Source organism: Ursus maritimus, unplaced genomic scaffold, assembly GCF_017311325.1.
Source record: "Ursus maritimus isolate PB19 unplaced genomic scaffold, ASM1731132v1 scaffold_3, whole genome shotgun sequence".
In the NCBI taxonomy this organism is placed as follows: Eukaryota; Metazoa; Chordata; class Mammalia; order Carnivora; family Ursidae; genus Ursus; species Ursus maritimus.
Genome location: NW_024425563.1, coordinates 36,108,827 through 36,123,453, shown reverse-complemented (window position 1 = coordinate 36,123,453; position 14,627 = coordinate 36,108,827).

Genomic DNA, 14,627 nt, shown 5'->3' with positions numbered 1-14,627 from the left:
ACCTGTTGCCAGGTCCCAGGCCACGCACTTTGTGTTTCACCTTCCTCTAGCCCCTCAAAGAGTTCTGCCCTGGCAACCGCCTGCAGGTGAGCCCAGCCCCGCCCTTCCCAACACACTCTGCTGTCAACACCTGGAGGCCATTGCGGCGAGCAGCAACCTGGAACCAGGAGGCCCAGCTTCCTGGCATGGCGGCTGAGCTGTAATTTAGGGGACACACGTTACTTTTTTCTCCGGAAAAGACCAAGGCTCTCTGTCCAAGACACTGCCCGTGGATGCCAACCTCCAAAGCAAGGCTTTTGGGTAAGAACAAAGAAAACCTGGAGGGTTAAAAATCACACAAAAACAATTGCTTGTTTTACTAATGGCAGCCCGTGGAAAGGGGAAGAGTTCTGGTGTGCACGTCATGTCGAGGAACTGAGGTGCCTTAGAAATACAGCCCAAAGCGTTGTGTTCTAACCTATTGTTATTGCTTTGCAAGATAATTTCAGTGGAAACAAGATTTCTCTGAGTCAGGGTGTATAAAATAATTTTATGTCAGCTTCATATAATGACCCCATTTAAATTCAGACGAGGATGAGGGAAAGCGAGATCGTCAGAAAAGACTGGTAACCTCTCCCCTTTGTAAACGAGTTTGTGCAGAAGAAGCTGTGAAACAGAGAAAGGGCCATGATATCTTTCCACAGAGTCAGGAAATGTATTTTTTTTAAAAGAGGAAAAATGAAAACATTCTTACTGGAACCTGTGTGCCCCCTTATTTTTACTTGGTGAAGATAAAAGCTTCTCAGTAAAAATTCTTATGGAGAAAACATTACAGAAATATCATCCTACTGTTTGTGAAGGTGAAAAGGATTTTTAAAGACGTGATGAAACAGCAAGTCAGAACAGACGTAATTCTACGTAACGAGTGGGAAGTGAGGGTATCTGCCGCCCCCAGTGGTGTGGGCTGTGCTGGGCTTCCCCGCACCCACGCCGCGGAGGACCCAAGAGGAGGCTAAGGTGTGGTCCTTTTTCCAAATAGGCTTCTGATCTATGTCCTATGGTATGTTAGCAACAGATTATTTTCCAACCTGGGAAGATACGTGGGACATTACCTTTGGTTGGGGATGGAGGACATTTTGATAAGATATAGATTTTATGAGAACAACTGATCAAATACATCCACGTCAGCGGCTTATAATGGCAATACTTCCAGCACCTGATAATAATCTGTCTTAATGTCTTACTCGGAGAGGCCTTGATACTTACGATTTTTTAAAAGACATTTTGTTCCTTGAACCAAAAGATTTGGTTAACACCCCATATTCCTTGCTTTTAAAGTATGAATAGCCAGAGAAAACAGACGGAAGCGTTTAATGTGTTGTGTTGCTGAACGCCTGGCTCTGTGGTTTCTTTATAGAATTTTTTAAATCACAAGAACGTGTGAGGCTTCTTAAAAATGGATTAGATGATTCCTTCAGCCTGAAAAAAAAATTTTCTTATTCTCAATTTGGTTCTACAGAACAAGTGAATTGTAATCACTGGAAATGAGGGTTGGGGGGAGAACGTTTGTGCAAATAAGACATGAGAAACCGGTATTGACCTGTAGCTATAAACAGGAGATAGCAGTTCCCAGCGTGCTCTTTGAGGGATCAGCTGGGAGGCTGACCGCCCCCCCCCACCCCAGAGCGGAGCCTGCTCTCAGAGATTCCGAACGAGCAGGCAGGGGGTGGGGTTGGGGGCTCATGGTTTTAAAAAGCTGCTGTGATGGTTCTGGTGCTCCGTTTAGACGGGCGGCCGCGCAGATCATGGATTTGGGGTAAACTTGGGTTTGGATTCTGGTCCTGTGCCTGAGTAAGAATGTAGCCTTGACCTCTCCTCGCTTCCTCAACTTCCCTGACTTTCAGGTTGTTGCTCGGTAACACGGGAGGGTGTGGCTTCTGGTGAGAATGGGGAATTTGGTAGAAAGTTCTTCCGGCTCTGTACCATTTATAAGTCACTAATAAGGTATACATTAAAAAGAGGGACCATCTGATCATTTGTGGGTATTATTTTTAAGCTCCAGGGAACATTCATGACATCTTGTCAAAGGCTTATGAATGTTTTCAGAACAACACTTTCGACTTTTCATTTCCCTCCCTTCCACCACCTCCGCACCTTCTCAACTGCACATGGCTTAAGGTCCAGTTGGAGGGGCTACTTCAGTTTTCTGAAGAGCCATTCTGAGAGCAGATGTGAGTGAGAAGCCGGGAACCCTGAAACGTAAGGGCCCAGAGGAGAAAGAAGCCAGACAAGGGGTGTTCCACTTCCTGCCCCAGGAGAGCAGAGAAGGATGATTATTCCTGAAGAAGCAGCTCTGTGGTACCATGACCCGTGGGCTTACTGGAAATGTGCGACGCACAAACCTGACCCGGAAGGCAGACTGTCCAGCAGTGTCTTCTCACATACGTTGGAAAGTGGTATCTTTGACCTTGATTGAAAGACTACAAAGGATTCAGGTTTTAGATGTTTGTTTGAGGAAGGTAGTGCTGTTCTGGGCGCTGCCTAAGGGAGCGGCCTGGCTGCCGGTGAGAATGAGCTGCCCTTGCCCCATCCCCACTGGGTATGTCAGAATCCACCTTGACTTCATTTCGAATGAGAACCCTCTGTCTTTGACTTCTTCAGCTGAAGACATTTTATAGGTCCTTTGACAGACTACTGACGTTCCCTAGGGATTAAAAATATTGTTGAGGAATGGTCAGATGCCAGATGTCAGAATCAATTCCAAAATATTAAACAATCAATTGAAACCAGTGACAATCATGGCCAATGGAGGGAGTGAAATAATGAATTCAGTGCTCAGCACGGAGGAGCAAACACGAGCAGTAGAAATGAGCTGTGACTCTGTTTACACATGTGAGGCAGCTCTTCAAACTGCCAAGAGATGAAAGCCAGGCTTACACGTAGTTGGATTTTCCGTCTTTGCAAGAGTTAATTGGGGCAACGCTTGCATTGCCCCAGAATTTCCCTCACCATCTAAAAGAAATCAAAATGCACCTAAAGGAAGTCACGTAATTGGTCAGAAGGAAACTCGAGGAAGCTTTTACCTTTGTTTCATTTCTTCTTTCTTTTTTTTTCTTCCAAGTTGGTCTTGCCAATAAAATACTAAGGATTTTTCTCTAGACATTTGCTTTCAGGCCAGGAATGTGGGGAGTAGGATATGAAGGGCGTGAGGGCAGAGAAAGCAGCCGTGGTGTTAAACAGCCCACGGGCAAGGCCGCAGCATTCGCAATCTTCGCAGATGGAGGAAGACACGAGCTACTCTGTGTCTTCGCAGAGAGATGAAGAAGGCATGCGCTGTGGGAAAGGAAGTCATGATCCTAACTTTTCCTTGTTTTTTTTGGCTTCTTCTGACTCTCATGTCTCCTAAATTTCAAAACCTGATGCATTATTCATGCATGAGTCCTCAAAGACACAGTATGTAACAAGCTTGTTCCATCAGGAATATTCTTCCTGATTGTGGAGTGCTGTTGCCACAGAGCATTTATTGTCTGATGAACAAAGGGAGAAGGCCAAACAATTGAAAAACCAGTTAATAATTTAATTATGGCATCTTAAATGCCAAAAATGTCTAATTTTCCATGCCCTAAAGTCATTTTAAATATTACCACAGACTAAATTATAATTCTCTTCCACATTCTCACTCCACTAAACTTCTTTAATATTGATGAGTTGGGGTCAACTTCTGAATCACACTTAAGGGCTCAGAAACAGTTTCGCACAGACTCAGAAAATAAGGAAAAGACATTAGGTCGCCTTTGAGGTACACTCTAGGACCTATTTTTAAACCTTCATTCAGCACGGATGATGGAAAACCCAGGTTCTTTCCATATTCCTTGCAGAAGTCACAAAGGAATCTTCCATAATCATTACCCCCATCAATTTGATGCCCTCTGTTCCTCTTTTGAACTAGAACTTGATTTGAACCTCTCTGATTTTGCCTTGTCACTGTGTGCTTGTGTTGTACCCTTTGCATGGCTTTCTCGTCTGGGCTTCCTCAGGGTATAGTATGTTGCTCAGTAATGTGAGTTTGTGTAATTGAGTTAAGCTAGCAAGTCTTCCAGTTTGCCTGCATTGCCTCTGATTTGCAATTAGAACAAAGTGGTACTCACTAATAGGAGAGGAGGGACACCTGGTGGCAGTTGGTTATTTCAGAGGAAGGAGGTCACTTAGAAAGGAAGAAAGGAGGAAGAGTTAAAATACAGTTTGTGAGGTCCATGGAAGAGGGAATGGTTGTTTCAGACATAGGACAGCTGAGGGCTTATGTCTGGGGAAAAGGCTATTAGGCTAGAAGACTGTGTGCTTTGGAGTCGAAGGACCTACCTTCGAATCTGGTTCTGCTGCTCACCAGCTCTGTGACCTTGGCTAAGCTATTTACCTTTTCTGAGTGTTGGTCATCTTACTATAAAATGCAAATGATCCTACCTAATAAGATTGCTGTAATAATTGAACAAAATGTTAAGCACTTAATCAAGGAGAGTGGCTGTTATTTTCCTTATTCCAGCAAAATGGTGAGAGCAGAGTTTGATGCCAAGGAACGGTATTCTGCTGGCTCTGGTGAAAGGTTCAGAGTTTTCTTGAATTTTGGGAAAGTCCGTAGAGGGGGCTCTTTGATCCCACTTTTAGGAAGGTCTGCACAAGGTAACCTTGTTTCAGATCTGTCGGGAAGTATCTCCCTATGAAGCAGAGGAATTTAGCAAGCTCCGTAAATGTCTTTTCACCACACAGACATTCCACCCTCGTGGAGCTTACCCCTAAATGGGAAGTTAAGTTCACACAATGGCAAAACAAGAAATAAGGCATAACCATTTAGGGGCATAACTCCAATTTTGTGACCCAGAGAGTAAGAGCTGGAAAGGTTCAGGGAGGGAAGGCATGTCCCTGAGCTGACAATACGTTGACCAGCTGTCCTTCTAAAACCTTCTGTCCCCAGCAAACTAGGATTGTTGGTCACCCTACCTTCAGAGAGAATACTGAAGCCATCAGGAGGGTTTCTCTGAGTGTCCATCTTCTCTCTCTACAGACCTACCTACAACCTCACCCCAACTGTGGCTTTTCCTCAAGACTCAGGTCAATGTACACCGCTTCCTGTCCTTGATCTCAGTCTCTTTTTCTAACCTGGGGCCATGATCTCTCTAGTCTGTCTGTGCTTTCGCAGTAGCTCCTTCTCGATACTCATGTAAGTCTCTCCTATCCTAATAAATCCTTCTCCCGCTCTCTCCTCTAGCCGCTGTCTTTTTTTTTTTCTTACTTTCCTTCCTGTCTGGAGTTCTCAAAATGGTGGGCTACACCCATTGTGTCTTATAGTTGGACCTCCCATCCATTCCTCACTGCCTGCTACAATTGAGCGCTCGCCCCTACCTGTCTGTGGAAACTGTCCTTGCTGAGGTAATAGAAATTATGATCTCATTGCTAGATCCCATGCCCATTTCCCAAACTTTTTCTCTGTAGACTTTTTTTTTTGTTGGATTTGACCTTGTTGGATCATTCCTTTCATGAAACTCTTCACTCTTTTGGCCTCTGGGTCAGCACTCTCCTTGTTTCCCTTCTGTACTCCTGGGGTTTCCATTCTGTTTCCTGCTGGGGCCGCTCTGGCTCTGCCTCCCTCCTCAGTGTTGCCATTCCCTGGGGTTTTGCCCACTGTTCTGTCTCTACATACTATTTCTGGGTTAGTTTATCTTATGGTTTTAAATGCCACTTATATATAGACGATTTCCATATCTGTTTCTTCAATCCACATCTTTCTACTGTGCTTCAGATATAGAACGAATTGCCTGTTCAATATCTGGACTTGGATAAATGGAGCATGTTTAATATGACTGGACCTCCACGAGGGTAGACACTATGCTCTACTCATCCTTGAATCCTCAGTAACTGACAGTACCTGGCCAGAGGGGACTTTTGCATATATGAATAAAAGGTTGTAGCAATTAGACTATATTACATGCATGTGTATTTCCTACAACTTCTTGCTTATTAATACTATTTTGGGATAAGAAATCTCCAATTCTCTTAGGCCTTGTAGGCCTGCTCTCCTTTCTGCTAATGTAGTTTTTTGCTCACCAAAGACAGATTGTGGATTCTGCAAGAAGAAAGGTGATTTAATCTGGAAAGATTAGAGATGTCACTTGACCAGAGAAAGACTTTATTAACACGGAGTGATCTCTATGGAGGGACCCATTGTTCTGTGGCCTCTTATGATGCAGCTCAGGCTATCAAAGCACAGCGTCCTTAACCTTGTGCTTATTGTCCTGGGGAAGGAAGACTGGGGAAAGTCAGTCAGCAGGTATGACAGAAGGGGGGCTCTTGCCGAGAAAGGAAGTAAATGGATGGTCCTTGTTCTTGCTTCACTCTCTCTCTAGATTTATCCATTATCTTAGATGTTGGGGGAAAAGATTCGCATTTTGTGAGAAGTGGTAAAATTCTTTATAGTCTTGGGTTTATTGCAGGATCAGCTATCTACTTTATGGGGTTCAGTGTAAAATGAAATTTGCAGGTCCTTTGTAAATTAATAATTTCAAGATGGTGATAGGAGAGGATTAGACCAAATACAGGGTCTTGTGTGACTGCATGGGTTGATTGCCCATGAAACTGCCCTGGTTTGGAGACTGTAACTTGTGTTGGAGGCAAGGAAGTCTTCTTGTTGCTGGCATTTTAGTCAGTGTTCAGCTCAATTTCTGACTCAAGAAGTTTAGAAAAAGAAGTACCTGGCCATCAAGTCCTCTCCCCTTCATAAAGGCGGCTTGTGTTCCCTATAAGTAACACGAGTTGTTTGTCCCAAACCCCAAAAGTCTTTGCATTTAAAGTTTTTCAAGGTTTAATTCTTTTGCCCTCCTGTTCTCATCCTGCTCTCTTCCTGTCAGGATTTTTGCACTGTTTTTCTGACTAAATCTCATCCATACATCCTTCTTTGCTTTTCCTGTCTTTCAACCAGATTTCCATCTTTAATTAACTTAGATCGTCCTAAAAAAAAAAAAAAAAAAAAACAAAACCTGCTCTTCTGTGATCACTTTTAGTTTTCTTTGGATTCTTTCCAATTTTCATTTGTTCCTCAGCAAATAAAGTGCTTAAAATGGAGTGTGGTGTTCGAGGAGCCGTGGATGCGTAGGCAGCACTTGGCTGCCTTGTCTTAGGAAACCTGGCTTATCCGTGGACGGCTCACCAGCCCCCACCCATTGTTAAGGTCCAAATTATATTCACACTCTTTTCTCATAATTGGCTTCTGTTATACAATATATTTGGCATTTTCTCTCTTATAATCTTTTCGAACATCTGTTCAGTATCAAATCTTAGGTAGAGTTTCACTTCCAAGTTCTTTTTGTTAGTGCTCACCTTTAGTTGAATTTTAATTGATTTTGTGTCTATTTCTTGCATTCTTTGGCTCCATATTAACTTATTCTTTGGCCTTAAAGGTTGTGTTAAGGTAAGGAGGGCCACCCATATTAGGTCAGATCAGAGATTGATTTGGTTTAGAATTCTGCCTGTGGCACTCAAGGATATTTTAGGGGTGAATATGGTGGTTCTCTATAGCTCCTCTGAATGATTTGAAATTAAAAACACATTATGGAACTGTATAGCCTATAATATTACTTAAATTCTTTGTAGCTACTTGCTTTTATATTCTATTTTATTTTCATTTTTTACTTCCCAATTTCCCCAGCCAATCTATCACCTAAATCAGAGATGTCTGCCATTAGGTCTCTTGGTCCCTTTTTAGGAATTGATGTATACATGGAGGGCATTAATATTAAATACTCCTACATAGACTGCCTGGAGTTTTTTTCCAATATCAGGAGAAGAATGGTTACCCTCCAGTGAAGAGATTTAAAGATACAGGACATGAAAATATAGTTTTGGATTTTGTTGTTGTTGTCGTCATCATTATGAAACCCTATAAGTTCTACTTGTTCAATGTATCAGATACTGTTGCTTAGGCAAAAAAAAAAAAAAAAAAAAAAAAAGATTTTTTTTTGGAAAGACATTGGCTAATATGTTGAAATCCAAGGAAAAGTCAAACATTATGCCTTAGGAAATGGGAGAAGGGATTTCTGCTTCTGATCAAGACAGAGTAACTAGGACTGGATTTACCATTCCCCTGTCCCCCAAGATATATGCAACTATGGTTTCAAGATAATGGGCCTCAGGCATTGGAGGATCGTTATTTCTAGAGACTGGAAACAAACAAGGGAAGCCCTACCATTGCCCCAGTTTACTGTCTTGAATTGTATTCCATATGTTTAAAAAGCTAGAGAAAAGGAAAGTATAAAAAAGACCCAAATTAAAGCATCTTGAATGAAAACTACAAGGTATGAAATGAAAAATGCACTAGATGAATTATTAGCAGATTAGACATTGCGGAAGAATTTTTCAGTGAATTCGATGGCAAGGTAATAGAAATGGAAGCAAAAAGAGAAGCCCCCAGAAGGCTCCAGGTCCAGGGAAGCTCCATGAAACCAAAGCACAAGTAACGAAGAAAGCATATTATAATCAAATTGCTGGAAACCAGTAATAAAGAGAAAATCTCAAAAGCAGCCAGAGAAAAAGACACATCAAATACAGAGGTACAGTGATAAGAATGACAGCTTTTTCATGGAAAACCATTTAAGTGAGAAGATAGTGAAACAATATCTTTAAAGGACCAAAATTAAAACAACTGTCAACCCAGAATTCTGTACCCAGCAGAAATAACATTTAAAAATGAGAGAGAAATAGACTTTTTTTCAGACATACAGAAGCTGAAAGAATTCATCACCAACAGATCCACACACTACATGAAGTGCTAAAGTTCCTTTTCCAGGAGGAAGTGAGAAGACTTAGGAATGAGAAAGAACGGAGGGAATGAGGGCATTTCCTCAGTCTGTTTCCTCTGGAACTATGTGGTGCCCTTATCTATGCTTCATTCTTCTTTCTCTGCAGATCAATCTTTGCTTTACTGTGCAAAAACTTCATCATAGCCTGTAAGTTTATATGTTCTCAGTTCCAGAAACAATCTGGCTCTCTTTGAACCCTGTTCCAAGTTTCCAGGAGAATCTGTGGCTCAGTTTTTACCAGCTGACTATTTCTGGTCCATTCACATATGGCTGAATTGCAGTGTAGGGCCATATTGTATGAACAGGGTAGTTCTCAGAGAAAAGGTTTATTATGAACTGGACATATGGTCTAAAAGGTGACTAATCAAGCCTCCAAGGGGCGCCTGGGTGGCTCAGTTGTTAAGTCTCTGCCTTCAGCTCAGGGCGTGATCCTGGCGTTCTGGGATCAAGCCCCACATCAGGCTCCTACGCTAGGAGCCTGCTTCTTCCTCTCCCACTCCCCCTGCCTGTGTTCCCTCTCTCGCTGGCTGTCTCTCTCTCTGTCAAATAAATAAATAAAATCTTTAAAAAAAAAAGCCTCCAAACTGCCTTATTCTCCATCCCTCCATTGAACTCATCCTCAAAACATCTCAATCTGGATTAATCCTAATGTTTATTGAGAAATGGGGATGCCAAGGAGTTATCAATATGGATATTCAATGACCAAATCTGATGCAATAAAGTAAGAAGGAAGAGATAACATTAGTTTGGGCTCAGACTTTTCAGAACATAAATTCTGGACATGGGGGTAAATTGGTGTTAGTGACTAAGAGTGTGGTATGAAAATGGGAGCTGAAGAAAGAAGAGGGTATCTGTGACCTCCCCTCCTCATTAAGACAAGATAATCCAGAAAATATTAAGGCTTCCTTTAAAAACACAGAGAGGAAGTTTGTTGACAGGAGACAGCAGCACTTTCCTTGACTGAGTAGATAGGAGCAGAAGGGATGACATACACTCAGATGCAGGGCACTCATACACGGAGGGATTTGAGGGAGATGATTTCTAGAGTGTGAAACATGAAAGTTGAAGATGGTCTGGGGAAATGGGACGCTGTTGCATGGTGTAAGAATCCCAAAATGAATGAATCAAATGCCAAAGGAGATGTGCAGGCACCTGGATACTCAAACAGATGAGTGGACAAGGCATCACACATGTAAGGTAGGACCTTAGACTTCTGAAAGTATTATTTCTGTGTCCCTATTGGCAGGTGTTTTTTTTTTTTTTCTTTTCTCTTTTCTTTCTTCCCTTTGCTGTCTGAGGCCAGTGATGAAATGACCTAAAATCAAGATTCCATCTGGAAGAAGGAGGAAAATGTGGCAAAGAGCAAAGGTTTTATTTTTCTTTTGGTGTCAACTCATGCAGATTTAGTGCTAGAATGGACTGAAGTCTCTCGGGAAAGTGAACCATTTTCATTCCCTCTCTTCTCCTCCCCTTCTCTTCTCTGTTGCTTGGGTCGGATCCTCAGTCCATAATCTCTGCATCAAGTTTTGTGCCTTCAAAACTATTGCCTGTGATGGGGTAGTCAAATGAAATAAAACACTGGAAAATCCTTATCTATGAACACACATAGAATTGTTGTCTAGTCATTGTGCACTGCAGCCTCACAATCTACTGAAAGTGTGGGATTCTGCTTCACAGTCTTGAGGGAAAAGACCTGCCGCTTTCTCAATTTGAGTGACTCCCATAGTCTGATTTGGCTGTGAATTTATATGCTTCACACATCCAAGAGATTAAAACTATGCCTGCTGTCACCCAGTTGTGCCTATATCTTGATGTTATCAACACTAAATGAGTACAAAAATGAAAAAAATCCTAACAATGGAAGTAGATCTCTGCCAGTCCCAGTAACTATTGCTTGTCTAAGAAATGGAAACACTGGGGAGGCCTCTGAGGCCAAAATTTACAGCATCTTTCATTGATTAAAGCATTTGAACAGTTCATTCCCTTAAAGCAAACTTTTCAAAGTGACCTATATACATAGCTCCTGGCTAACAGCTAACGTATTCTAAATTCTAAAAAGGATTCAGAGTGAAGGATGGAGAGTTTTTCCACTAGGTGGTAGGATTTTGCCGTCATCATAAGTCTCGAAGTATGGTGAGGAGGGAAAGTAACTTAATTAAGAAGAGTTGAATTAAGATAGAAAGTGACTGTAATAATAACACTACACATCGATCAAATAAATTTCTTTTCTTGGTACAAACAAAGAAAATTAGTCCTAATGCTATTCTTGCTGTAGGTCCAAAATAAAGCATCAGAGATTCTAAATTTCCAGAATAAAGCTGGGTGTTTAAAAAACACTCTTGAGGGAAACTTAGTTGTGGCTTATACCCTTTTACACCTGTGGAATTTCATACCATATGCGTGCTTTACATATTCAAAAAATTAGTAAACTTTTGACTCCTTCAGGCGTGAAGGAAGAGAAAAGACACGGCTCTTTCTTAGCTTGAGTGACTCCCACAGATGAACGTGGATGTGAATTTTTAAAGAACCATCCTGGACCTCTGTGAAACCCTAGTCCTTCCTGATTATACTACCTTTCAGCAAGCCTGCTATTCCAGATTTGTCAGAATGGTTATTTAATTAACACCTTCCTTTTCATATTGGTGCTTTTGAGAAAGAAAGCCCAGAGAATTGAAGAGAGAAAAATGTCAAAAGATATAATTATTTACTGTCAAAATAGTTTTTGAAATTGCATTTCTAGCTTTCTTTCTAAGAAAATCTTCCTTCTAGTACCTAAGCTTCCTTGACTGCTTTATTTCCATGCTGTTGGTTGGCAGGTCATTATTTCACATACCACCAAACACGCTTGTAATCCATGATTCCTACTGCTAATTAGGAAATAAGATTAGATAATATTCCTTGTTTTTTCAGGTTTTTACTTGGCCAAGGCACTCCCATATTTTCATTTCCATCAAGTTTTCCTGAATAAAATCCTGGCTTCTTAGCCAAACTTTAATTTGTCTTTATCCAGTAAGTGAATTTTCCTTATCCCTTCATCATTCCCCAGTGTGACACCCTGGCCCTTTTCCCTAGATCTTCTGAGCACCATAAATGCCTCTGTTGAAATAGGATTTGGCTCAATAGATGTGGGTCAGGATCTATGATTAATAATTAATTTCAGGCCTTAGATAAAGGTCAGCTAGACATTGTTTCTCTCTCTCAGTCCCTTTGTGGTCTAAACTCACAGTATAATTTGCCACCCAGAATCATAGTCCTGACCTTTTAGCCTTCCTGCTATCTGGGTCTTTCTTCCAGTGCAGAGCTTGCCTTCTGTTCATGAAAAATTCACACGCTGAAAGCTGGTTTTGTAGAGGATTTGGGCTGGGGCTCTTGTCAACCTTCACTGATCTGAGGTGCTTCCCTTCACTCAAGACGATGATACATCCGATTCACTGGGCGCCTGTTCCGAACTGTTTTTTTCCTGTTGTGTGATGCTTTCGGCCAGTTGTCTAGTGCTCTTATGGCAATACCTTATTGGAGGTTGTTGGACAATTATTACTGATTCCCTGTTTTCTGTGAGGCACCATGCAGAGTGCTGAGGAGATACAGATCCATAGAGGTCAATGTGGTGTCTGACTTCACAGATATAATGCCTAGTGTGGGGTAGAGAGGAGAAAGCTGGCAATGCCAATTCAGTGTGGAAAGGTAGAATGGAAACAGTACAAGATGCCATGGGAGTCCAGAAAATGGAAGCCTAACCCAGACCTCTGTGGCCAGAAAAGTGTATCAGTTAGTGGTGCCGGGCGACAAATTGGCCCAAAACTTCGTGGCATAATACCACCATTTTATTACACTCACAGAATTTTTGTGGATCACACATTTGGAAAGGACACAGTGGAATCCATTCTCTTTTGCTCCACAATGTCTGGGACCTCAGGCAAGAAGACTTGAGTGGCTGGGGATAATTTGATGGCTGGAATCATCAGCGGTGTCTTCACTCACGTGTCTGCGCCTGGCAGAGGCTATGAACTGGAGGACAAACACATGGCTTCTCACTGTGATCCAGGCTTCCTCACAACATGGCAGCCTTGGAATAGTCGATCATGGTCAGCTCAGGGATTCAGAACGTGTGGGGTAAAAGATATCATTGTGGCCATCTCTGGAAAAATTCTTCCTAATCTGGTTCCTACCTAGTGCTGCATACATCACACTGTTAGATTATCTGCTGTGGCTGAGGGTCCCAGGTAAACAAAGACATTCTTACCAGGAAGGGCAGCTAAAGGACCTAGAAATCATTTTTTAGGAGCCAAGGGCAAAGGCCAGACCTCTCTTTGCATGAGGTTAATTCTTTACTACCCAGTGGGATTAGCTGTAGGGAGGGAAAGTAAAAATTAACTTGATGGTTTCAGTGCAGGTGATTGAGACAACAGAGGTGTTATGATCAGAAACAAAGGCAAGAAGGGGACCTGGTTGGGAGATAAAGGAGGACAGGAAGAAAGCATGTTCATGAGTTCAGCTTCTGAATTTGAGAGGATGGTTCAATATTCAAGAATCGTAACTGATTTCAGAGTGGCAGTGGAGGGGACAGTGCTGAGTCAGTAGGATGGCAGGTGGAGGCCAAGGGCAAATGTAGGAAGACCCTGAAGAGAGAGGGAGAGAGAGAGAGAGATTGAGAGAGAGCGAATGGGGTTTCCAGGGCTCCAGGAACCATCACCTTCTCTGCCAGGCAAGTCTTAGATTAGGAAAATGACTTCTGAACAGCCCCCCCTGCCAAGCACTTGGGGGAATCACTCTTTTTATAAATGCCTTCAATTGCAAACCTGTCACTCTGGGCCATTCCGTCACACTGTAAAGTTTTAGCTACCACACGGATGTGAATTATTATTTTTTAAAGATTTATTTATTTGCCAGAGCAAGAGAGAGTGAGCGAGCACAAGCTGGGGGAGTGGCAGGCAGAGGGAGAAGCAGGATCCCTGCTTAGCAGGGAGCCTGACATGGGGCTTGATCCCAGAACCCTGTGATCATGACCTGAGCCAAAGGCAGATGCTTAACTGACTGAGCCACCCAGGCACCCCGGATATGAATTATTTTTTATTAAAATTAAAAACACATCTTTGAAGTTTATTTCCATTAGGGTATTTTGCCCCAATTTCAATTTTAATTTCTGAGGTCCCAGCGCTACCTGCCAGATAATTTAGAGCACATGATATATAGATCTCAGACTGGCTTCTTTTGGTAACTTCCACATGTTCATTTTCCTAGCACACCCATAAGGCTTTCTGTTTGTAATATCCCTTACTTAACTCTGGTCTAAATTTGCCTTTAATTTTTCTTTGTAAAGATGCTTTGGGGATTAACAGAGCACAAATGCCTCCCCTGGGTATGCTTCTGTTTTCTGTGTTTTCTCCACTAGGCGAACTTTCCCAAGACCCCTGGGCCATCTCATCTACATAGTCAGTGAATTGCCATTGCCTTTGCCCAGAGCCTTCCTGATGATGGCAGCCAAACTGCAGGCTACGTAAGAGCGAAGCCAGGGATGTAGATGGGACTCGGCAAAGCTCTAAGCAGATGTTGCTGGAGGCTGGAAAACAAACATGCCTGTGCTCTCAGGGAAGTAACAGGTTGGGCTGGGGCATGAGACTAGGGACTTCTCCACCCCTTTCCTCTGAGCCACAGGAAGCCATGTATCACATTTTTCATTCTCTTGAAAGATTGCAGATCGCCCCCTGTTGTCGACTCCCTTGCTCGGATGGGCTGGCTAAGTGCCTCTTGGATTCTAGGAAGGAGATGAGGCTCCCAAATGTCCCATTTCTCATCACTCCC